The 25972-nt window shown below is 42.2% G+C and overlaps 1 protein-coding gene across 3 annotated transcripts in view; it reads left to right on the top strand.

Moving 5' to 3' along the window:
• Positions 1-25972, top strand: part of CERKL (ceramide kinase like) — a 119006-nt gene that overhangs the window by 1166 nt on the left and 91868 nt on the right. The gene's annotated exons all lie outside the window — the stretch shown is intronic.

The following is a 25972-nucleotide window of genomic DNA, read 5'->3' as shown; positions in this document are numbered from 1 at the left end:
CACACAGGTAGCTCGGGCCTGGGGTCTATGGCCTATGGAGTCATGCCATCTGCTACTGCCTTCCCAGGTTCATTAACATGGAGCTGGATAAGCACTGGAACTGCTGGGACACAAACCATTGCACATATGTGATGCCACTACAGGCCATGGCTTACCTCATAGTGTTCCAGTGGTGGCCCCTGTTAATTCTTCACCCCACCCCCACCCCCATTTGCTTGAAAAGCAGAGTTGGAGGTCGGGCGAGATCCCTCTTGCATGTGCTGGCTCACCCCTTGGTGGTCTTTGAGTGAGTCAGGCGGAAGGCGGAAATCTCCATCAGGGTCTCCAGGGTGTGGGGAAGGGTCCCAGGGTATGGGCCAGCTGCTGCTGCTTTCCCGGGTGCACTAACAGGAAGCCTGAGCAACAGGGGAGCAGCTGCGACTTACGTGCACGCAGCAGATTAATTCCTTACATCACAGTTATGGCCCTAGTCTGTTCATTTTTAAATCAGTTTGCACTACAGGAATGGCATTGAGGAATAGAATTAAAATTAGTCCGAGGAGCCCACTTGACCACCAACAAGCTGAAGTATTAAAGAATTAAAATGACACTGTGAAATGAGAGGTCATGCAAATGAATGTTGCAAAGCTGTTACATGAAAATAAGAATAGAACTTTTTCTTTTCTTTTAGACAACTATTAGAATTTTGTAATTCTAGGGATTCAAAGCATTTTGGGCCTCTAAAAGTACAGGTGCAATATACTAGCAGCTTACTACTTATACAAAAAATCAAGAAATGTTTGACCTCGATAAAGTGAGTCAGAAAAGAGGAGGTCTTATGAGATATTTTTGAATGTGAGAAATACACTCTGCTGTTGACTCAACTTCGATGTGACTCATGAAAGATGAAATTGGGCCAGAGAGTGGAGGAGGACCAAATCAAGGGAAAAACATGATGTGGTAGCAAGCAGGGGCAGTGAGGGAAACCACGTGTGGAACTGGTTGACAGGTGACTGATGGCCCGGGAAAGAGTGGAGGAGGACGACGACCATTAAATCAGAGTTAGGAGATACTTGCAAGAACACTCAGTTTGAAAATTTAAAAATATGAATTGTTCCCTCGGGAACAAAATGCCGTGGGAACTGTCCTCAGTTTTCCGTCTTGAGAAATGAGCAGAGACATTGTACATTGATGTACATTTGATGGTCTCCTTTGGCAGAATAGATGAGCATTGTAATTGTGGTTCTCTTTATTGGGTTCAGGGGTGACTTGGAATAAATGTTACCCATTTAGGCTTTGGAAAAAAGCCTGCAAATCAAGATGGGAAGTCTAGGGGGTTATTTACAACATTCATGCGGGAGTGGGCTGTTGGCCTGTGTTCTATCACAAGTTCTAAGACCAGGTTCCTGATAATAACAGACCCTAGGAGGCAGTAGGTGGAGGCTTAAGGACTTAGGTACTTGAATACTTAGGGGTACCACCTACCTCTAAGGAATATATGGATTGAGGTCAGAACTTCTGGCTTTAGCTTGGCCCAGCTTCTATATTTAACTCTGGCTAGGACCTGGCATGGTAGCTTAGTGACTAAAGTCCTTGCCTTACATGTACCGGGATCACATATGGGTGCCAGTTTATGTGCTGGCTGCCCTACTCTCCGTCCAGCTCCTTGCTTGTGGGTTGGGAAAGCAGTAGAGTACGGTCAATGCCTTAGGACCCCACACCCACGTGGGAGACCCAGAAGAAGCTCCTGGCTTTGGATTGGCTCCATTCCAGCCATTGTAGCCACCTAGGGAGTGAACCAGTGGTTGAAGACCTTTCTCTCGCTCCCATAAAAAAAAAAAACCTCTTTCCAATAAAAAAAAGAATAAATACTAAACAGAGCAAAAAACAGAACTCTGTCTATATCACAATGTCCATTTTCATCCCAAGTCTTGACTTTGGTGATGATCGTTTTGTAATCCCTGCTGAAACTTCAGACTTTGTAGACCTCTTGCATTTCAGGGACTTTGATCAGCCTCCTAATGCAAGCTGCCACCCACGGCCACAGCAGAGATGCTTGCTAGCCAATTCAGTTCTTTTCCCTAGCCTTGTCTCACTCCCTAGCAATTTGTCTCATTTGTTATACCCTTTCTTGGATTTCTAGCTGTATCCTCTACCAGATCTTTCATTTTAGCATGGTGCTAAGTTTTGCACATTTGTATCTTACAGTCCCCAGCCTTGATCCTGTATGCTTCTTGCTTGAGCTGCTATTCCTGTTTTCTCACTTTCTCTGATAAGCTCCTAGGAAAATTGATTTACTCTCACTGCTTCTGTTCATTTACCTCTTAATTATTCCTCACCCATCTGAGACCTGGCTTTGTTCCTTCTCTCTGATCAAACCGGGAAAAGGTTAGCAGCAACCATCTAATTGCCCAATCGAGTGAGAAACTTCAGCTTTCACCTTTTTAGATTTCCTTGTCAGTTGTCTTTGACTCTGCTGCCTTGCTGCCTTGATTTCTGCTCCCATCTAATTTAAGAGTTTCCTTTATTTTGTTTCATGTGCTGTCTGGTCAATACCAGTCACTGGTCTCATTTACTGCCATTTATTTTAGGAATCTCACAACTTGTTATCTCCAAGAAAAGCAATTTTTTTTTCTTGCTCCTTAGATTAATTACAGGGTTTACATTTCATATTGTGGTTATGAAACTGACTAGAGAATTGTCAAAATACTTAGCTTTTTTTGTATAGATATTTGTAAGTTATGATGCCATAGTTGAATTGAGAGCTGTGGTTCCTTTAGTGCATGTTGGGTAGATTGTAAAATCCCATACATCTGTAGTAAACACTTTGGCATAACAGGTGGAGGAGTGATAATGAAGCTATGTGGAGTATTAATAAACCGTGATTCTAACGGTAAGCCCCTAGCCTCATTGTCTTGCACTCACTCTACTACTTAAAGTTTGATTTATTTCCAAGGCAGAGTGACACAAAGTCAGGGAGGGAGAAGCAGAGAAAGACCTTCTATGTACTATTCTGATCCCCAAATGCCTGCAAAGTCTGGCCTGGCCAAGTCTGTGAGCTAGGAATGGGTCTCCTATGTGGAAGAGTCATCTGCCTGCCAGGTGCATTAGCAGGAGGACTGATTGGAAGCAGAAATGTGATTTTACCTCTAGCAAAGACACGGGATGTGGGCATCCATAACCGTGTGTTAACTGCATGAAAACACCCACCACAATGCTATGTATTTTTTTAACAAGAGAAACACAAGTTAATCACCATGCATATTTCACATACAAAGATACTTTTAAAAATTCATGGAAATTGAATTCGAAGAAGTAGATTTGGGTGTAGAATGCTTCCCATTTCATGCATATGAGGACTCAGGCTTATAGTATCTGCATACTATACTATAGATTATACTATAGATTATAAATAATCTATGCATGGAGTCTGTGAAGTGAAGTGAGCGGTTCTTCTAGAAGGATTTTTGAGTTTCAGCTGGTTAGCATTTTTTACTAACATGAGTGAATTCTTAGAAATGGCAAGAAGCCAGGCAGTGGGTGTTCTGTCACCTGAGAGGTGCTGGGTTGTGCCTGGAGACATTTCTGGTTCTCACTGCGAGCATACCCACCACTGGACTCTAGTGGATGAGGCAAGCATGGGGCTAATTTTCCTATGAAGCACAGAACAGCGCCTCCTGCCCCAATACACACACCCCACAGTTATCTTTTTGAAACACAAATTGGGACATTCTCTTGTTCAAATCCATCCAACAATACTCTGTATTTTTTGGATAATGTATTCAAAAGTCCTTCATAATGCTTAGCACATCCCTTGGCCCTATTACCTGTCCCATCCCAGACATCCAAATATTTCTGTGATTTCTGAAGGTAGAGCAAATGCTTTACTACCTTAAAATTCTCACACTTGCACGTTCACCGTTGACCTAGCTCTGCCTGGATCTGGTTCTCCTGCTCTTGCTCTTCTGATAATCAGCTGGTAGAATATAGCCCTTGTGGTGGAGCAATCCAGTTGGTTTGCCACACTGCTTCTTTCTTCATGTCTTAAGAACAATGCCTTGCATTTAGCAGACACTGAAGGAAGATTCTGGAACTCAGTTTTGGGCCATGACATGTTGGCTCCCAGGGTGTACATTAGCAGGAAGCTGGAATTGGAAGTGGAGCCAGGGCTCAGATCATGCACTCTGATAAGGAGTGTGAGCGTCCTGAGCGGAACCTTTATCAAATACCTGCTGCTTTGTACTGTTTGTCAGTCCCGTGTTTTGTTGCACTGGTATTGTCTCTTCAACTCAGGTGCTACAACGCCTCCAGCTTTCTTTTTGTTCATGGTTGTTTAGCTATTCAGGATCTTGAGTTCCTTAGCTCTTGTGACTGTGTCTTCGCACATAAATGGTTTTTCAAATGGATGTATTTGTGGAGTGGTGACACTCCATTACCTTCTTGCTGTTTCAGTTACTGTTGATCATTCACCAACCCTGACTACTTTGGTAAATATTTCAGATTTTCTTTGCTTTGAATTTTGGGAATTATTTTTAAATTTTGTGAAGGATGCCATTGGCACATGGGTGCCATTTCAAGTATTTTGATGGGGATTACTTTTGGTAGTATGAACATTTAATAATCATCCTATCACTATGGGAGGCCATTTCCTTTTTGGTGATTTGAGCTTCAGTTGCTTCCGTTAGTGCTTTTAAATTTTCATTGTACAAATCTTTCATATCCTTGGTTCAAGTTAAATGGAGCCTCATACTGATAGCTGTTGTGAATGAGATTGCTCCTATAGTTTCTGTAGTCATTGCTGATGCATGCAATGCTATTTTTGTGTGTTGGTTTTTTGTATCTTATAACTATACTGGATTTGTTTCAGTTTTAGTAGTCTTGGAGTTTTTTCAAAAGCAGAACATATATTTTCTTCCAGTGGTTCACTCCCAATTGGCCACAACAACCAGGGCTAACCAGGCTGGAACTGTGTCTGGGACTCCCATGGGGTGGCAGGGTCACAAGTACTTGACTCATCATCCTTCTCCAGGCATGTTAACAGGGAGCTGGATTGAGAGTGGAGTAGGCTTGATATCTGGTGGCTATCAGTGATTTGACGTTGCAGGTGGTTGTTTAACTTATTGCAATACAGTGCTGACTCCTTGTTTTCAGTTTCAAATCAACAATGTCATCTGAAAATAGAGATAATTTGACTTCCTCACTTGATGTTTGTGTGCTTTTTCTCTCTTGCCTGATTTCTCTCGCTTTACTTTTAGTACTTGAGAGGAGTAAGAGGAGACTTCTGTATTTGGGTCCAGATCTTAGAAAAAATACCTTCACTTTTCCTGCACTCAATAAGATGTGGGCTGTGCGTTTGTCATATAGAGGCATAAAAGGAACAGGGCTCCAAATGATAAAGACTGAATCAGGATGTTAAAAACCACAAATGGCTGTGGAATTTTATTGAATGCTTTCTCTTTATTTAAATGAGAGTGGTTTTTATCCTTCATTCTGTTGATGTAACTTTTGTTGATTGAGATATCCCCATGTCTCTGGAGAAATCCCACTTTTCATGAAATTTGGTCATAATGTGCTCTTGGATTGAATTTGCTAGTGTTCTGTTAGGAATGTATGTGCTTACGTTCATCAGGGAGATTTGTGGATAGTTCTTTGTGTCCATGTCTGGTTTTGCTATCAAGGTAATGACATCATGGATTGCATATGAAAGGTTTTTTTTTTTTTTTTTTTTACCTTTTAAGGTTTTTGGAATAGTTTGAGAATTGGTGTTCTTTCCAAGTTAGAATTTAGCCTAGTAATAGTGCTTGATTTTCTGCGTCTGGATGTTTGCTTTTTGAAGCTGTGTTTCTCCTGTAAAACTCATTACTGGTCTCCCAGGTTTTATCTGTCTTCAGTTTTACTAAGTTGTATGTGTTCACAAATTTATATTTCTAGTTTTTTTTTAAGATTTATTTATTTATTGGAAAGATATACAGAGAGGAGGAGAGACAGAGAGGAAGATCTTCTGTCTGATGATTTACTCCCCAAGTGAGCGCAATGGCCAGTACTGCGCCAATCCGAAGCCAGCAGCCAGGAACTTCTTCCGGGTCTCCCACAGGGGTGCAGGGTTCCAAAACTTTGGGCCGTCCTTGACTGCTTTCCCAGGCCACAAGCAGGGAGCTGGATGGGAAGTGGAGCTGCCAGGATTAGAACTGGCGCCCATATGGGATCCTGGTGCATTCAAGGTGAGGACTTTGGCCACTAGGCCATGTTGCCAGGCCCCCTATCTAGTGTTTTTGAAGATTGAGCTTTGTAGAGGCCAGTTCTGTGCTGTAGTAAGCTAAGCCTCCACCTGTAACACCGGAATCCCACATGGGTGCCATTTCAAGTGCTAGTTACTCTCTGCTTAAGACCTGGGGAAGCAGTGTCTGGGTGACTCAAGTCCTTAGGACCCTATACCTGCGAGGGAGGCCTGGAAGAAGCTCCTGGCTTTGAATTGGCTGGCTGTGGCTACTTGGGGAGTGAACCAGTAGACAGAAGATTTCTCTTCTAACTCAGATAAAAATAAGTATTTTGAAAAAGGTTGTTTTATGTAATAAACACTTTTCCAAAAGATGTCTGTTTAGTAAGCTTTTGGCCTTAGCTCTTGATGTAGTGTGGTTTCACTATATCTTGTTCCATTGCAGCTGATGGCCATGGCAGCAGGGCTGTCCTCACAGACCCAGCAGGGACATGTGGCTCTTGATGGTGGCCTAATAATAGTGCTAGGTTTTCAGTAGTGTCAGTCCTCAGTCTGTGGTTCCTGGAGTCATGGAGGGGTCAGGTCACTGGGATTTCCATGGCACCAGGCCCAGGTTTCTCTGTAACACTCTGCTCCCCACCTGTTTTTCTCTCAGCTCCCTTCATAATGTGCTTCCATGAATTGGAGGAAGGGAATGAGCAGTCCTGTAATCTCCAAAGCCACAAGGCTATACTGCATCCAAAGGTCACAGCCTTCCATGGCTGGTGCAGCCTACGAGTAGGGTCAAGGCCCACAGTATCTGCTGCTGAAATAGGCTGTGGCTTAATGCTGCTGCAACCAATTGTAGGTGATGCCAGCCAAGGTTGAAGTCCAATGGCAGACCATGGGCCTGACATTGTCACTGAGTCAAATCCAGACGCTCTGTACACAGATAATGTTGTGGGGCACAAACCTTCATGAGCTGCACAGTGTACTGCCAACCAGGCACTGGGTTTTGGGATGCAATCCCATGCCCATTGTATTCCCCACCTCTCCAATGGCTGGGGTGTTTCATCTTGCTGTGTGTTCAGGGCTGGGGAAGGGAAGCAAATGGTGGTTTGACTGCTCAGGCTGACACTAATCTCAGCCACTGGGCCCTGAGACTTCTTGTGGAGTTATACCACATGAAGTCACATAGGCCAAAGCGTGAGTCTGTTCTACTAGTGAGGTATTGATTCAGTTAGAAGTGATTATGTCCACGTGGGATCAAGTCCTGCCTAAATGCTCAACTGAGGTTAAAGGCTCTTTGAGCCTCAGTGGGCACATGCAGGCCAAGGTAAAGCCCTAAGTTTACATCCTTTCCCTGATTCTGAGCATTAGGAATATTGCTCTGAGGGTGTGAGGTTAGAAGAGTTTGCAGGAGGCTTACTCCAGACTGCCTGGATGAAGTGGCCTCAAAGCCTCTGTTTTAGGGACTTGTCTCAGAGAATAGGGTGTGGGGTCCTGTCTGACAGTAGATTGGACTATATCTTTATTGCCTTCTCTCTAAAATTGACTTCCCAATAAAACAAATAAATCTTAAAACATTGTTTTGAAAGGCAGAGTTAAAGAAGCATAAGGAGAGATGGAGAGGGAAAGAGTTCTTCATCCATTGGCTTATTCTCCAAAATGTCTTCACTAGCCAGTGCTAGGCCAAGTCAAAGCCAGGAACCAGGAGCTTCATCCTGACCTTGCGGGTAGAGACCCCCAAACATTTTGGCCATCTTCGACCTGCGTCTGAGGTACATATTGTAAAGCTGACTAGGAAATGGAGCATCTGAAATTGCATCAACCAGTGGGAAATCAGAATCCGTATATCTTGCATATTGAGTAACTACTATATTCGTGAGGGTGAAGCAGGAATATAGGGATAGTGGAGTACTTGGAGGATTAATAATAGAGCAACAGATGCCACCATTTTTAATTACAAAAGGGAAAATTGAAAGAGCGAGTAGCTCAGTCTGTATTCTGAAGCTATGTGGAGATCACTAAATGGGAACTGTGGCCTTTGTCTTATGTTGGCTGACTTTCTCAACCAATCGTACAAGAGAAGAGGCAAAAACTGCTTTATCGAAGCCCTCTCTTTTCTGGTTGATAACTGCACAAAGCCACTGGATGAGCTAGAGCTATGTGTTATTCCAGAATTCTAAATTATAGCCATTTCACTTGTGGAGCCACATGCAAGCTTATGCATGTTAATAGAAGATAGTTGTCAAAGTATCTGAATCCAAGGAGGTTATCAGAATCCTGAGAAAATAAGAGGAATTAGGTGACTTTTTTTTGAGGTTAAATGGGACAGGACAGACAATCAAGAGTTGGGGACCTGCCAAAGTAGAACAGGTCAAGTGGAGTACCCAACATGGGCAGCCCCTTCAAGCTGCTAGGGACTTCCTAGGAAGGGCCAAGAAAGGATAAAGAAATCTCAGAGGACATAAGCAAATACTACAGTCCAGTTGATATGTTTCATGATTAAGTTATTAACCTCAGCTCCTGCTGTTACTGCTCCAGGTATCCTCCAAATTCAATATTTTTAAATGCATCATTGCATGTTGGCATTTAAAATTATTTTTTAAAGATATATTTTCCATTTGAAATGGAGAGTTAGAGAGCTTCCACCCACTATTTACTCCCCAAATGGCTGCAACAGCCGAGGCTGGGCCAATCTGAAGCCAGGGATCTGGAGCCTCTTCCAGGTACCTCCCGTTGGTGGTGGGATCCAAGAACATCATCCATCTTCTGCCTTCCCAGGCACATTGGCAGGGAACCAGATTGCAAGTGGAGCAGCCAGGTCTTGAACTAGCACCCAGATGAGGTGCTAAGGTTGCAGCTAGAGCTTTCCGTGCCACAATGCCTGCTCCTGTTTTAAATCTTCACCAGAAACAAACTTCTAGGGTATTGTTTGCCAAGTGCTAAGCTTTCATTTGTAATGCTAGACTGAAGAAGCAATGAAAGCATTTTTGTTTATCCCTAAAGCCAGTTCTCTTGATGATTATGTGTGACCTGATATGCTCTTTTCTTCATCCCATAAAGGAAAACTGCTGGGAGAGAGTAAGTAATAGGCGGGATTAGGCAATATAATCTCACCTTTTAGTGCATTTAAGAATAATCAATGATCTCTGTGGCAAATGTCAAAGGTGCAAATGGTATCATGTTGGGAACATGTGTCTCTTCTGCCTCGGTCCTTTAGGTGACCACCCTGTGGGGAGTGACAAATACAGTACACATTTTTGTGCAGATGATTTTATGAAACATAAGTCTCACAAAAATTGTCACTATGGCTATGTGACACTCACTCTAACATGCTTTTTTCATTACAAATACATGCTGATTATGACTGGTTTCATAAAACAGGTTTTGTTTCCCAATGGAAAAAACTTTTTAATGATGAACATAAGGACTAGTTTATCATTTTTTTTAATGTTTGTTTTACTTTACTGTATCTATTGAATTCTTGAGCAAATATTTAAAAAAATTCTTATTCTGTAATTTGAAGAGTTCTAATGATCATTTAGAACCATTTTCATACCCATATTGTGAATTTGTATAATCTGAGACACTAAGTTCAAATTTTTCAAGAGGCTATTCCCACCATTAGTGTGGGTTCAGCTGAATTGTAGTGGTGAGCAGAAAATCTGGGAATGCTGGGTTCCAAAATGATGTCCTGAGAATGCTTGCTAGCATCGGAAGAGAATGCAAATTATTCTCTTGAATTCAAAGTTATATGAACACATGTTGATGGAAATTTAGCAAGATAAAAGATAATGTGAAAAAATGTGAAAATGAGGGGAAAAGCAATTTAAAAACAACAGTGATTATGCAGGACTTAGTGGAGTGGGCATATTCTAGGTATTAATCTGCCTAAGCTGTTTGGGAACAGATGTAGGTGAAACAGATACGTGGTGTTCTGTTGTATGCATCCACAGTGAGACATCTGTCAGTGGACCGTGTGGCCAGGGCTAATGGAAGCAGGGGTTAAACCCCAAAATGACCTATTGCTTGTGTGAATTATTGAAGAACTAATTACTTGGGAAAACATGATGCTTTGATTCATCAGTCTGCACAGTGAGAATAAAACGGCTCTTTTAAACTTTTGCTGGTGTGCTCTGAAGCTGTCAGATGAGAAGGGAATTTTAAAAGATGGGTGTGAAGATTCAAGTTCACTTGGTATCTGCTTAGTTTTTAATGTTTTGCATCTGCCATCTGCTTGGAGCTTTTTAAAGTGTTTTGATGAATCTCTTAACCTATCGTAAGTATTCTCAAAGATTTCAGTTTTTTATTAACAAAAATCGATCTCCACAGAGAAACAAATGCTGAGTGACTTGTCCGGAGCAGACTGTGCAGTATGGCTTCTTAGTGCGGTGGGGGCTGCTCGGATCTGAACTCTCCAGTACAGTTGTCCTCACCTGCACGTGACTATTGAACAGCAGAAACAGAGCTAGTATGGGCTGAGAAAGTGAATTTTTGATGGTATTTAATTTTTAATTTAATTACCATTTGTGGCTTGTAGCAACTGCATTCTGCAATGCAACTCTAATACGTCCACAGACGAGAAATGATTATTTGCTTCATTCCCAGGCATTATGATTTCTTTATTCAATTGGAAGGCAGAGTTACAAAGAGTAAGAGACGAAGATCAGTTGATTCCTTTCTCACAGGACTGCTGCTGGTTCACTTCCAACATGACTACAATTGCCAGTGTTTGGCTGTGATGAACCTAGGAGCCGCCTCCAGCAATCCCATGTGGGTGGCAAAGGCCCAGGTACATGGACCACTTTCTGCTGCTTTTTTAGATGTATTACTAGGGAGCTGGATCAGAGGTGGAACAGCAGGACTCATGCTGACATACTTTTGACTGTGCAGGCTGCAGCTTAACCCAGTGTGCCACAGCACTGGCCTGCAGAGGCTTTAGTTCTGTGATTTCCATGTAAAGAAAGTTTTCGGGCCCAGCGGCATGGCCTAGCGGCTAACGTCCTTACCTTGAATGCCCCAGGATCCAATATGGGTGCCGGTTCTAATCCTGGCAGCTCCACTTCCCATCCAGCTCCCTGCTTGTGGCCTGGGAAGGCAGTCGAGGACAGCCAAAGTTTTGGAACCCTGTACCCGTGTGGGAGACCCAGAAGAGGTTCCTGGCTGCTGGCTTCGGATTGGCATAGCATCGGCCATTGCGGTCACTTGGGGAGTGAATCATCGGATGGAAGATCTTCCTCTCTGTCTCTCCTTCTCTCTGTATATCTGACTTTCCAATAGATAAATCTTTTAAAAAAAAAAGGTATAAATGAAATATAAATGATTTTTTTAAAGTTTTCAAAAACCAGATACCAGCATAAAACTGATCAGGTCATGTAATTTCATGATAACTACTCTAAAAATACCAAAGTGATGGAACTTTGAGGGGAGGGTTGTAAGGATTTTTACAAATTATTCTTGAATTTTGAATTTTATGGTACCATTCCATAGGGCCTGGGATTTTCCTATGACAGAACTCTTGAACATAGTTTTCACACACACACACAAAATGTGTTTGAGAGCTAATTACATATCCAAGTCTAGGTCTCTTCTAAGGAAATAATTTTGTTCCTCACGGTTATTTTGACTTATCATTTGAGCTGAAGTTTGATGACTGAGATGGGAAGAGTGAGACAGCTGGTGACGCAGATAGGGATGCATGAGGCAGAGGTCCTTCCCTCTGATTCATTCTCCCAATTCCAGTGATGGGCAGAACTGAATGTGCAGAAGGCATAGGTCAGGAATACAGCCCAAGCCTTTCAATGGGTGGTGGGGACCCAGCTACTTGGACCATTAACACTGCCTCCCAGGGTCTGTATTAGCCGGAAGCAATAGTGAGATGCCAAGGCTGGGATCAAAAAGCAAGTCCTCTGATGTGTGGTGCAGGCATCTTAACCAGTGTTTTAAATACCAGGTTAAATACCTACCCCAGATAACCTGTTTATTAAATAGATGCTCATATTTGTTTCCTTTCCCTCTCCTCTCTCTTCCCGTCTTGTCAGGCCCTTTGGGGCTGGAACTGGCACTGACCCAGAAAGCTCTTTGTGGGAGTGAGGAACAAGCTCTCAGAAGCCAAGGGACATGCAAATGAGAATCAACTGGACTGGGCCAGTGTCTCTGGCCAGTAAGCCAGAGAAGGTGAGCCAGAGGGGACTGTTCAAAGCAAGAGTTCCTGAAGTAAATCACAGAAGAGTAAAGCTGATGAAACTGAGGGATCAGATACAGAGAACAGCATAGCGATCATGTGTATGTGAAGTCCACGCTGCCTAGAATGCTAGACTGGGCATTTTGTAGGTGGGAGTGTGGTCTCGTTGTCTGTGCATCTCATTGTCACTGCATCTGTGTGGTCTCAGGACCAGAAACTCTCAACAGAAGGTTAGTGTTTGTTAGCTCACCTAGCTGTAACTTGACTTAGGGTATTAGATTACATTTCAGACATGGGCAAATCTGCAAATATCACCAGTCCTTAGAGACTTTAGATTTACCATTTCAACAATGGTGTTAGTGTACACTGAGCGAGTTGGCTCTGTGCACATACATAGGTGGCGAGCAAAGGGATGGGACTCTAAATGGACACAGCTCTTTGTATGTTCTTGTGTTTTCCAAAATTAGTATGTGATGACCGGGACGTACAAGAGAAGGAAAGAAGGGGAATGGATTTGAAGGGCATAAAACCTTGTGCTAACTTTGGGCATAGGAACACAGTTGAAGGTCCTAGTGTAATGAGGGACTGAATCCAGAAGTTGGCAAGCAGGCCGCTATCCTCAGAACAAAATATAATTGGTAAGCTTTAATTTCTACCTCCATTCCATGCTCCCATGTCCTTGGCATAGAACTGTGAACTTATGATAGGCCAAAGTAAAGTCCAAAAGAAGGTACCAGCTGGCCGCAGCTACTCCTGTGCATGTTTCAAAACTTTAATCATTGACAGTTTTTGAACTGGCATTGCTGCTATACTACAGTTCCCAGGGCTTGGTTAAAAATGGTGAATAGTTGCTGTTTCCTCCTCCAGGTGCTGTGCTAAGTACCTATCTTGTTTAGTCTTCCCAAATAAGACCATGTAGTCTCAAGAATTGGCATTCTTCAAGCACAGAGGTGTTAAATAATGGTCAGGGCGTGGAGTTGTTGGTATTCAAAGCCAAGCAGTCTGACTCAAGTCTCCCAGTTTACCCATTAGGTTACACTGTGTCCTCCAGCAATCAAGAGCTCCCACCCAAGACTTTGAAAGTCTGAGTTAGTGAAAGCAAAACACCATGGTCCCGACCAAAGTCAAAATCTTAAACAATAGCAACTCACTTTTTTCACACTTTTAAGGTAGTTCCACCCTAGAGAGCTTACTCCATTTTCCTGGCTATTTTCAGTTTGTGAGTAAATGAAAGCAGGAGAGACAAATGGGAGTTATAAATGAGTGCTTTGTAAAACTATTCTAAACACCACCAAAATACCCAAATGTGGAAGTAATAAAATGATAAGCCTCCATGTGCATCCCTGAAAGGGGTGAGGCGCCATATATCACCTCACTGAGTTTAAACAGCTTTCAAATTATGGTCGGTCTCCTGTCACCTGTGCCCTATGCATTTTCCTTCTCCAGGAAAAATTGGGAGCAATTCCTAGGGGCATCTCAATCCATGTCTAAGTATCTCGGTATATGTCCTGCAGAGAAAAAGATTTAAAATATGCAATCACTGTATCTTCTAATTTAAAGGAATCCTTTATATCTTTAAATATCCAGTTAGTGTTTAGATATTCTGTTTCTTTTTAAAATAGAAGTCAATATGGAATAAGGTTTTTGTTGTGGTTGAATGCTATTTTAAATTTTTTAATCTACCATTTTTCTGTTTTTTCTTTAATTGTAGAATAAGCAGATTTTTTGGCCATAGTTCACCTATTATAATATAAAATCTTCAGGGTAAATATTTGTGCAAGAAAGGAGAAAGAAGCAAGTTGTGCAGATATGGCCTCTGGCATGGGGTGTCTGTCTGATACTTGCATAGGGAATGCAACAGGCCAGAGAAGAGAGACTAATACTGTGATGCACAGATCAGTGACGTCTGTGTTTGCCCAGGTCAGAGGCTGGGAGAGAGGACTGTCAGACTTAGGGCGTGGGCATCCCAACCACTACATCAAGGACCAAATCCTGATGTATTTTATTTTTAAAACACAAACAAGCATATACACATACAATTTTCATTACCATATTCCTACTTACCTTTTGAAATTCATGGCAGAGTAATATAAGTCATTTTTGTACCTTGGTTGTTTTTAAGCAAACAATATCCCTATCTTTCCCCAACACTATGTGGTGAGAATCCTCAGGTCCTTGAATATGTGTGCTACAAACTATTGTATGCCATCGTTTCCTAAGCCAGCTCTGTGTTAAAGGGTGTGAATTCTTTCTAGTCAGGTCTTCAGTTTGCAAATTGGTGTGGTGAAAAAATGTGTCCTTCTGTATTCTTCCAGTGTTTCTGGTACAAATTCTAGAAATGAGGTCGTTGAGTTAAAGAATAAATATCTGTATGATTTAGCTTCCTATTGTCAAATTCTCTCACAAGGGTTGTATTTTGCTTTTCTGTCATGGTTGTACAAGATTTTCTAAAGACTTCTTGAAAGAGTATATTATCAACCACTTTTTTTTAGCCTGATAGTTTTGGGAAAGGATAAATCAGGATAGTTTTAATCATTGAATTATTTTGATCTCTAGGTCAGTTCTCGTAACATTTGGGAAGAACTAATGTTCTGTGATCTGTAGTAGATGGGGAAGCTACTATAAGTGTGACATAGTTTGTGCCTCAAGGTTTTCATGATCTATGGAAAGACACGAGGAATAGCTACATGAACTACTGTTGTGATTGAATTATTACTGGGTGTTATAAGTTTCCATGGAAATAATGACTAAGAGTGATTCTGCTTCATGTGCAGAGCATGAAAAAAATGGAAGATATAGAAACGATTGAGGATATATGTAAATGTGATTCTTGGAGCTTGTTGAATTAACAAAGAATTAATGTGAGTAACCCACATTATTTTAGGGCAGTAGAATCTCAAGGTGAGAGTGTTTGGGTCTATTTGGAAAGTAAAAACCCAGTCTATGTGTAAACATTCATGTAGAGGAGGTGACAGCACTTGGTGACTAGTTAACAGTCCGTCCAGGGACTTGAATGTGCCATACTGGAAAGTTGGTGTCCCAATATGGGTTGAATTTTATGGGTAGAAAAGTTTAGATGCTATTGAAGATGATGGTGTTATATGTATATGTATGTATGTATGTATACCATAAGAGAGGATGGTGAAGACCAAGTTTTAGAAGGTAATAAAGGGGGCCAAGTGAGTTAAACCTTAGGGCTTGGATGGACGGACTTCCTGACAGCATGGCAGCTTTTGGGGGCGTCTGAGCCAGGTCGGACTCAGTGTTTAGGGCCCTAGTCCCAGCCAATGCTGCCAAGCAATGGTGAATATGAGGCTTGCCTGGGCCCAAGACTTCTCTTCCTTCACAGTAGATACACTGTGAGGGGATCGCAATATCTTGCATCCCTGGCTCTGCCCACTGCCACCATCTTGGGTGGGGACAGGTGAGTTCGACCTCAGGGTTTAGATGAATGGGCCTCTGGGTAGCATGAGGCTGCTGGGGGCATCTGAACCAGATAGGACTCAATGCTTGGGGCCCTACTCCCAGCCACTGCTCCTAAGAAGTGGGTGAATCGGGGGCTTGTGGCTGGAAATCTTGAGGGAATGGAATTACTGCCTAGGGACTTCTGTGGAAGGGCCACTGTCTGTGTAGGTGAGGAATGAATACTGAGGGACTCCCAATGACAGGTCCACTGTACTTGCAGTTAAGTGAGGGATCTGAGACCTGGTGGTTTGGAGGGGGAGAGACCAGAAGATCTGTATAAGTCAGACTGATGCGCTAGCCCACATGTGCATCCTAAGTAGGGCTTGTTAGCATGGAACATTGCAGACTACCACATGAAAGCTAGGGCTGGGGGCCCTGTCTAGCAGGACTAGATGCCAGTACCAGACTGAATGTCAGAACAGGAAATGGGCAACATTAGGCAGTGTCATGTCACTAACCAGCACATGAGAGAACCAGATCTTGGGGTAGATTTTGTGGGGGTATGTGGGTCAAGCCCTGTGGAAATACAAGTCCCACTAGTTAGCTCAAGAGTTAGGGTGGGGATGGGCTGAGCTAGGTGTGACCATGGAATCTGCCATACTCACAGGTACAGGAACTGAGAATAGTCTGGGCAGATCCAGGCTGCAACACCCACATTTGCATCCTAAAACAGGGTGTTGGGTGAGCTGGACCACAACATTCACCAGCTCACATAAGACCAAGATGGAGGGGCAGGCTATACCAGGTAAGGGCCAAGCAGCTGCTGACATATGTGATATCTGGGTCTGGGAGTGGGCCAAGTGGAGGAATTTGGGAAATTCCTCTAATGAGTCATAGCTTCTGCTGGTGAGCACGTGGTCCAGGCTTGGGGGTCAGGCAACCTGAGCAAGATAGCTCCAACTGATGGCCAATGTGTGGTTGGTTTTGGAAGGGGGCAAACTGGGCAGGGTGAGCAAAACGTAGCTCACTGGCAAATGCAGAAACAAGGCTGAAGCACAGGTCATGCTGGGCCAGACTGTCATACCTACTGGTTTGCATGAGGCAGGAATGGGAACATACTGAAGCAGGGCCAGGTTCCAGCACCCACCAGCAAGAGGTGGGAATTGGGGTAGGCCGGGTCAGGCAGACTATAGAATGCAAATGCAAAGGCCAGGACAGGTGAGGGACTATGCTAAGCTGGGTCAGAGCAACCACTGGCACATACAAGTTCTGTGGCTGGGAACATGCCTGGATGGGTAGCAAAGGGGAGAACCTGGCTGGGTTGTGGTTCCCACTGGTGAGTACAAAGGCCAAAGGGGGAGCTGCTGTCTAGTCTTGGCATGGCTGCAGTGTCCCTTGGCACAAATGTAGACTGGATCTGGGGTGTGCCAGACTGGGCCAGACTCTAGCACCCAGGGTAGGTGTAGGACAGGCTACGCTAGTTCTCTTTCCCTGCTGAACCATGTGTGAGCTGTATCTTGGTGTGGACCAGGCTAGGCTGGTCTGTAACACCCAACAGTAAAAACTGGAATGGGTGAAGGCCAGTCAGGAAGGCCACTGTTCCTGCTATGACAGGAGGTGGAGTAAGTAGGGCTGGCCCATGGACCCGCCAATGGGCATGAGATCTGGGTTTGGGAAAGGTTCTGATGGCGGAGGTTGGGGAACTCCTCTGTCAGGATACAATCCCTGCAGGTGAGTGCAAGAACCACAATATGGAGCAGCCCAGATCAGGCTGGGGAATGGTACCTGTCCTGGTATACATTTGGTGCAGGTTGGTGCAAACCAGGCTGGGCCAGTTCATATCACCTGCTGGCAAATCCAAGCATCAGAATGGAGTATGGGTCAGGGTGAGTTGGGTCACAACACAACCCAGTTCATATGAGGGCCAGGACTGGGTGCCAGCAGGGCTAGGCTAGGCTGTAGCCCCCACCAGCATGAGCTGGAACTGGGGGTGGGCCCGGTCTGGCCAAACTACAGCACGCACTGGAAAATGCTCAGGTGAGGCAGGCAATGCCAGCCTGGGCTGCAGCAACCAACCAGCACACGTGAGACCAAGGGGAGAGGGAGTGAAGTTGGTGGAGGGGCTGAGGGGCTCCCTTGCTGGACCACCACTCTCACTGGAGAGCATGAGTAGGGACTGGGGCAGACCAGGCTGGGCAGGGCTACAGTACCTGTTGGCCTCGTGTAAGCTGGATTAGGAAAATTCCAGGCTGGGTTGATTGTTCCTTCTGGTGCATGCATAAGTCAGAATGGGTGTGGGTTGATTGACAGATGCTGGCTGGGGCAAATTCTGTCAAGTTAAATTGCAGAACTACCTGGAGAGTACAAGATCTGGGAATTGGAGTGGGCCCAGTAGGGAAACAGTGAGCCCCTCCCTTTTGGGTTGCCACTCCCACTGGAGAGCAGGAGAACCAGGACTGGGGCAGGCATGACTAGATAGTGACACCCACCAGCATGTGTGTGGGCTAGATAGTGGGGTTGCTTGGGTCAAACTAGGCTTCATTGCCCATTGATATGTATGAGAACTGAATGGGATGTGGGACAGACTGGACCAGTCTGCTGTACGGGAACCAGAGAATGGGGCAAGCCTGGTGGGGATTCTTGTGGGTCACTCTGACTAGGCAGCTGCTCCTGCTGATGTACATGAAGACAGTGTGTGTGGTGGGCAAGATTGGACTGGGCTTGTGTAGAAGACACAGTTCTGGAGGCAGAACTGACCTAGCAATTTCAGTTACCAGCATGTGCATAAGCTAATTGATTGGGGTGACAGACTGTGCCAGATCCTGTATTAGCAAGCACACATAAAAATCAGGTCTGGGATCATCTCAGATGAAGGTTCTTTGGTGATCCCACCAATTAATTCAAGCCGTACAGGAAATTCCAGGTTGCATGGTCTGACCATGGAGTGCAAGTGTCAGAACTAGGCCTCCTCAGTGGCTTAGAGTAGCAGACAGTATATCCAGGTGCACGTGGAGGACCTGACAGTAATTGGAACCTCCAGAGGATACCTGGTATCATAACAGAGGATGCAGGACAGAACAAAATGATCGACTACCCCAGCCAAGTGCTGGCAGTGAATATCTGGGCAAACGGAGACCATAAGGTGAACTGTGTCAACCAGTGGATTCTGGTGGGATTCGATCAAGCTTGGAGTGGCGAGATCAGCAGTAATTCAGAAGTGTTGAGCCTTCAAAACCTCTTGAGCAGAACCTTAGGAGCATGTGCCACATGGGGAACCTGGGGTGGTGTCAAATGGCTGTCCTCCATCCTAGGGTGCAGAGGCGTTTGGGAGGCTGGATGTGGCTTCTTCCCTTATTTCCCTCCTTCACCCAAATACAGGAAGGAAAAAAAAGTGAGTGATGAAATGGTGATTTCACCCACGTTTCTGTAGCCCTTGACCCTTACCACCCTAATCGACTATGTAAAAATCATCAAAAAATAAATATACTTAGTGAAGAAAAAAGATAATCAAGGCAGCATGATACCTTATAATAGGCTTCACCATGAGGGGCTCAATGGGATGACAATATCCTGAAAGACACAGGAGGTAATGCACTAAGAAGGAGAAGGGGAATATGGGACTAGATGTAAGATAGGTTATCAAAGATAGAGTTTAAAGAATATGTAGTTTAAGAGGCGAAAAGGATGATCTTGAGATTTTTGCCTTGGATAATGGAGTGATTAATGGACACCGCTAAATTTCTCAAACAATATGTTTTTTTTCCTTGAATGCATTTTGCCAAGCCATAGCATCTAATGTTTCAGGGATTAGCAAGTATCCAAACAGAAAAAAGATGGCTTGGCAATAAAATGCATGAACTGGAGAAATTGCTCCTGAAGGACTTGTAACTTGAGATCTGTGTGTCCTGTGAGCCTTGAATGTTTTCCTTCTCTGTCCCTGTACCTGTTCATACTAGTCAGAAGATACTTAAAAATAACCATGGCTTAAAGTTTTCTATTTGCAGACATACTCATTATATGTTGGTAAATTTTTACATCTTCATATTGTTTAAGAATTACTGGGATGTAAGAGTTTGTGAAATAGTAATTTGGTAATATATCCATTTTTGGCTTGTAGAAGGGAATTTTATATCTTTTTAAATTTAGAACAAGCTCTTAAAATCTCCATGTTGGTATTTTTTTCATGTAATAAAAGTATCTATGCCAGTTTAGAGTTCTAAATTTGCTAAATGTAACAAACACACAATTCAAAGCCTTTTGGTGTCCATCTGTGCAGGAAGTATAATCAATAAAATGGAGCAGCTGTTAGTATGTATTGGATCCCTTACATGTTTTCATGTTTTGAAAATGTGAAGAGATAAGAGTATGTTTTGTTGGGGTTTTCATCATACAGATAAAAAGTTATTGCAGTTAAAATGTGTTACCATCCACCAAGGTTGTAAAAACTCCATAAATAGCCCACTTAGCTTAGAATAGTAGCTCATCTACATACTTACATAAATTCATTTAAATGCACTGAAATAACATGTATTTCTCATATATTTGATTAATAAACTTTTTCTAAAAGTATTTTCATTGCTTAAAAGCTAGCATTTTAAAATATTTTGAGAAAGGGTATGCTTTGATACCCCAGCTCCTGAACTGAAGACAGATATATTTCCCATATAATTTGAATGTTTTGCATTGTTACCAAATCTAATCTGCTGTTGGTAGCATTTTGGAAACAAGGAAACACCTTGCAGATGAACGTGATTTTCTTGAACTCTTCTTGGCACTGGAATTTGAAGTCTCATCTCACTGCTGTTTTTCCGAGTGAAGATTCTGTAAATTAAAATCCTAATACATTTTCAAATTTAACTTAAAGAACTTGAATTTCAGTGATTACTCTGTTAAGCTGTGGAGTGCTTTGGGGTTTGCTCCAAGACCTTTGTCAATGTTGTTTGAATAGCATTTTTTCATGTTCATGGATCCCTTTTGGATAATATAACCAGTTCTAAAGGAATATTCTAGAAGAACTCAGCCTTCTAATAATGGAAATGATAATACACTACATTATTGTAATGCTCCAACTGTTAACTACATCTTAAGTACTGGGTATAAAACTCCAGGTCAAAGTGATTGATTTTTAAAGTGAAGAATTCTTGTCAGTATCCTAAGCAAACTAAATATTATCATGAGCTTTCTGAATAAGTAATGGTCACCATTTTTGTTTGTTTCAGTTAGAATGGAGAAGTCTAAAAGCCCTGCTGGCGATCCCTGGGAATACTTTTATGGTCTTATTTGGTTAGTATTCTGCCTGTATATTGCACCAACAAAGTCAGTTAACTGAAAACTCTGAAAATCTACTGTTAAATAACAATATGTGTAGACATAACATTCTAACTTGATTTTTGTTCACCTTAGTGAAAGCTTGGTCATTATTACTACCGATGCTCTTTTGTCTGCACATACTGTTGAAACATAATGTGTTGTGCATTTGATCCAGATATTACCATATTGCCATAAGGACTTGCTGTTATTTTAGACACCAGCCGATTCTGTGATAGTGTCAGATTTCTTTAACATATGCTTATGTTTTTGTACGAATGACCCTTAGAAACATCTGTTAGTTTTGTGGTGGTATCTACTGTTTCATTTTTAGAATTTGACATGTTAGTCAGTTTTTCATGAATTTACATTTCACTGGAATAGGTTTCCTTTCTGTTTTGCTGCTATTGATACTAATAAAATTGACTCAGCACTTTGTAATATGATTCCGAGAGAAACTGAATCTAAGTTTTAAAAGTTCTTTTTCATGAGTGTTTTTTGAAATTTTTGCCATTGGTTTGTATTCTAAGTTGGAAGAGGGTCATCTAGGATCCATACTTTTCATTTGCTTTCATTCTGACTGGTTTTTAAGTTGCTCTTGGGACTTGCCAGGCTCCTGTGTTGCCTGTGGTGTGCTGCTCGCTGCTTCATGCCTGTGCTTACTGTGGTCATTCTGTCTCTTCAGTATCAAGGGTTTTCAGCATCATCAAATTTTTTCTACTTTGTCCTTTTCTTTTTAGAAACAGTTATTTATTCAAAGTAATATCATTTAAAATATTTAAAACTTTGAGCATCAATACATGGAAAAACAAAAACTTCCTTGGAATAGCAGTATCTGCAGTGTTCTCCAGTAGAAAAGGTGTAGAATCTCTGTACTTTCTATTTTAGTACAGGACATTATCAATAACCTTTCATATTACATATATGCTCGGTAATATAAATCCAGTAAAGTAAATATATATAGAGAGTTATAGCTTTTAATTGCAGGATATTGCTGTATAAAGATAATTACTAGAGCAATCAGCTTTTATTTTCTGTTCTGCTTTCTGTGCATCACTGTTGGTCTCCCTCAGACGGGAAGCAAGTCGTCATTGACCTCTCCCTGCACGCTCAGTTGCCCTGGCTGCTGTTAGTTCCTGTTGTCCCGTGGGTGAATGATGTCATTAGGACAACCTTTTGTCCTCTTGCTTGGCACCAGTTGGCTGACACTTAGTTGAGTCGCTTGTGACTTAGGTACTGTGTATCTCTGGTGGCTCAGTGTTGGCCTCTCTGAGATCTGTGCACCTTCTGCTACAAAATTGAATTGTGCCAGAGGTGGTGCAATAACTGAAAGCTTTCCTTTCAGTGACAGAACCCAAACAAAGCTATCCTGACTGCTGAAGCAGCTCTTTATTTAGACCTGAAATAGGAGATCCAGGAGCTTGGCTGTCCCCAGAGAAGGAAGGATTTCCTACAGCCTTCTGGACCCTCAAGGGCAACCATCTGAGTGGGTTGGGGGACTGGATCCAAAGGGCAAATGTAATTTCCCTATATTTTGATTTAGTTTCCCTCTATGTACAGTTAGAGTAAGGCAAAAAAAGGGAATTTCACAGTGACTTTTCTTACAGTGTAGAGTAGCCCACTCACATTGCGTTTGCGTCTCCCCAACCCCTCTAGCCCTTGACCAGAGTACATGAAAACATTCATGAAGAATCTGCAGAAACTGGGTATGCCTGTAGTAACGTTCAAAGTGTGAAAGGCTATACAGCAGCTTTTGCTTGATACCACTATCCGCTTTGTAACACAGCGAAGTTGATCTGTACAGTTATGAGAGTGGGTGGAGGGGAATAGTAAGAAATAAATTTTCATTAACTTTCTGTTGCCTAGTATGATACCCTGAACAGGTGCAGCTGTAATTGTTTACCTGATGCTCTTTTTGAGAAGTTAATTATATCATGGGAAATGGAAGAATAGCAAAATTAATTTGTTTGAACATTCTTTAGGAAATCTTGTATGCATGTTCACTAGAGAAACATTGCATTTTTTCCTTAAAGGACAAAGGCTTTGTTTTGTTTTTTAATAAGACATACTCTTTCTAATTAAAATAAAATCCCAGTGTTAAAGGATTACTATTGTAAATAATTGGATTTCATTCCTTTGTTTCTCTGATGCCTATTTATGAGAATAAATCTCATGGCATCTGAGGATAACAAATAGTTCCAAATTAAAAAGTTCCCTTAACACCAAACAGCAGTAATGCATTATAAAGTTTATGGATGACAACATATGAAATCCATGACCTCACATCACTTTATCTTAAATTTGTGAAACACAAAGATAAACAAAATAGTAAACCATACTAGAACCTGCAGAAGCACTCGTTTAAAATGAAGTATTCCATTACAATATTTAAAATACAAATAAACTCATCACTTACATAGTTTTATTTAATCTTGTAAAAAAAATGCTAAGTACTACCTCTCATCTCTCTTTGCTGAAGTGGCTTATTAATATCTAAAAGTGGTTAGGTAAAATCAAAGGGGGACAGGAAAGTGTAAATGTTCCTCATTCTGTATTTGGAGAAACTTGGAGAATAAACTGTCTTGTTCCCTTCCCTCTGCGTGCCCCTCCCCCACCATACTTCAGAGCCCTTTTAGAGACTCTTAAATCACCCCCCAGCCTAGAAATAACAAACATCAGGGGAAAGTTAAGAGGGGAAGGGGTATTTAGCTGGAGGCAAAGCCTTGCTCCATATGGATCCTTTCTGGACCTCCGAGCTCCTCACATCAGACCCGAGCTCCCAGGGAAGAGGCCTTGCTGCTGGCAGTGTTAGCAGGTGGAGGAGGAGGAGGAGGTGGAGAGGTAGTTGAATAGCCATTTTACCAATCAATTTTTTTTTGCTGAACTTTGATGAATTTTTCACATAGATTCTTTTTCTCAGCTGTTCCTGGACTAGTCTTGACCTTTTACTTTGCAGGTATAACTATGCTGGCTTTTCTTGGATTTGGAAGCTTAATGAGGTGCTGGTGCTTTAGTTCTAGTACAAGACTTGAAAAGATAAGTGAAAATTTGGGAGCAAAATTACCAAGGCCTTCTGGGATTTCTAACTTAATGCTCAGGCGGGTGGTATGAGAAATATAAATGGTACTTTCAAATCGTACACAGTATTTCCAACTTCCTTCATCTGTCTACCTGTATCACATTGCATCTCTTGCTATCTTGATGAATTCCCATCTAAAAAAAAATCAGTGGCCTCATAATGCAAGTCTAGTGTTCTAATTGATAGCAAATGAAGTATTCAAAAAAGTGTTTTAATGTGCTTTTGGCATGATACATTTTTTCATTTGTGGAGACACTGGGCTATAGAAAAAGGGAAAGATCACTTTCTCTTATAAGATTTATATTTTTTAGTGTAAGATCAGATCTACAGAGAGAAGCAACAGAAACAATTTCTATCCACTGGTTCACTTTCCAAGTAACTGACACAGTTGGAGCAGAGCCAGTTGAAAGCCATGAACCAGGAGCTTCTACTGTGTCTCCCACGCGGGTGCGGGGTCTGAGGTTTTGGGCCATCCTTGACTGCTTTGCCAGGCCACAAGCAGGGAGCTGGATGGGAAGTGAAGCACGCAGGACACAAACCAAGGACCATATGGGGTCCTGGTGAGTGTAAGGTGAGGATTCAACCACTAGGTTACTGCACTGGGCCCTGTTACTCTTAATATGGTAATAATCAATGAAAAAAATTCAGAGATGATAAATAAATGTAAGAATGAAGATAAATTGAGGAATGATGTCTTAGATTCAAAGGACTGTGAGAGCATAAAATCACACTTTGGGTAGATTAAGGAGCAGAAATCTATTTCCTTACCATTCCAGAAGCTGTAAGTCCAAGTTGGAAGTGACATTAGCACTGATGCTCAGTGACCCCTCCCGACATGTGGAAAGCTGCCTTCTTGTCAACAAGGCCTTTTCATCGTGACTGTGTGGAGTAATGCCCCTCGTGTCTGTTTCTATTTTTGATAAAGACACCCATTTTGTCTGAAGAGGGCTCCACCCTTAAGACCTCATTCAAGCTTCCATTACCTGTTGGGAGGCCCTACCTTCACATAGTCTCACTGAGCTTTGGAGCCTCAACATAGGAATTTGGGAGAAGAAACTTCAGCCCTGAAAAGGAGGATTTGATAGAGTACTCCTTTAATTCAATGTCTTTCAACATCCTAAGTGGGTTTTATTATCCTCAAATTCTTGTAAAAAGCAAGGAGAGACTTTTTTTGATACATTCGTCAATGCTTAGTTAGTCACCTAAAACACTAAGTAATACAAACTGTTAAAATAGTCAAGTACTAGACAATATTAAGACAGTTTGGAAAGATGAGTTATACTTGACAATTTAAGTAACCTTTGTCAACTCAGTTTCTTTGGAATTTGGTCCATCTAGGCAGTCTAAATATAGCAAAACCTTTTAGTTACAAGGATGAAAGAAATACAAGTGGTTTTCACGCAGGTCATGAAGGATGTGTACTACGAAAACTCATAAATGTTAGCATTACTGTTTCCAAGTAAACTTTTCTTTGAATTTGCCTTGCAGTCGCCTAACAGTGGCAAGATCAGCTTTAAAGTTAGCGAAATGCATTTGAATATCACCAAATAATAACAGCATCATCGTGCATTTGTCCTTCCAAAGTTCCCAGGAAGTGTGGTGAACTCTTTAGCTCCCAGTTTTAAATCTTGTTTATAACCACATTAAGCCCTATTTTCTCTCTAAGCTTTCCTCACTTTTATTAAGTGCCTTTTCTTTTACATTTTGTTACTCAAATTGATTTTTATTTCATATTTACTAGTAAATCTTACTAATAAAAACCTTGTATATAAAGGAAGTGTTTGGAACTATCGGGTTGCTGGGAGCAACCATAAAA

This window comes from Ochotona curzoniae, unplaced genomic scaffold (assembly GCF_017591425.1).
Source record: "Ochotona curzoniae isolate NIBS_2020 unplaced genomic scaffold, NIBS_Ocur_1.0 contig_2210, whole genome shotgun sequence".
Taxonomy (NCBI): domain Eukaryota; kingdom Metazoa; phylum Chordata; class Mammalia; order Lagomorpha; family Ochotonidae; genus Ochotona; species Ochotona curzoniae.
This window is presented reverse-complemented; position numbering and strand designations above follow the sequence as displayed.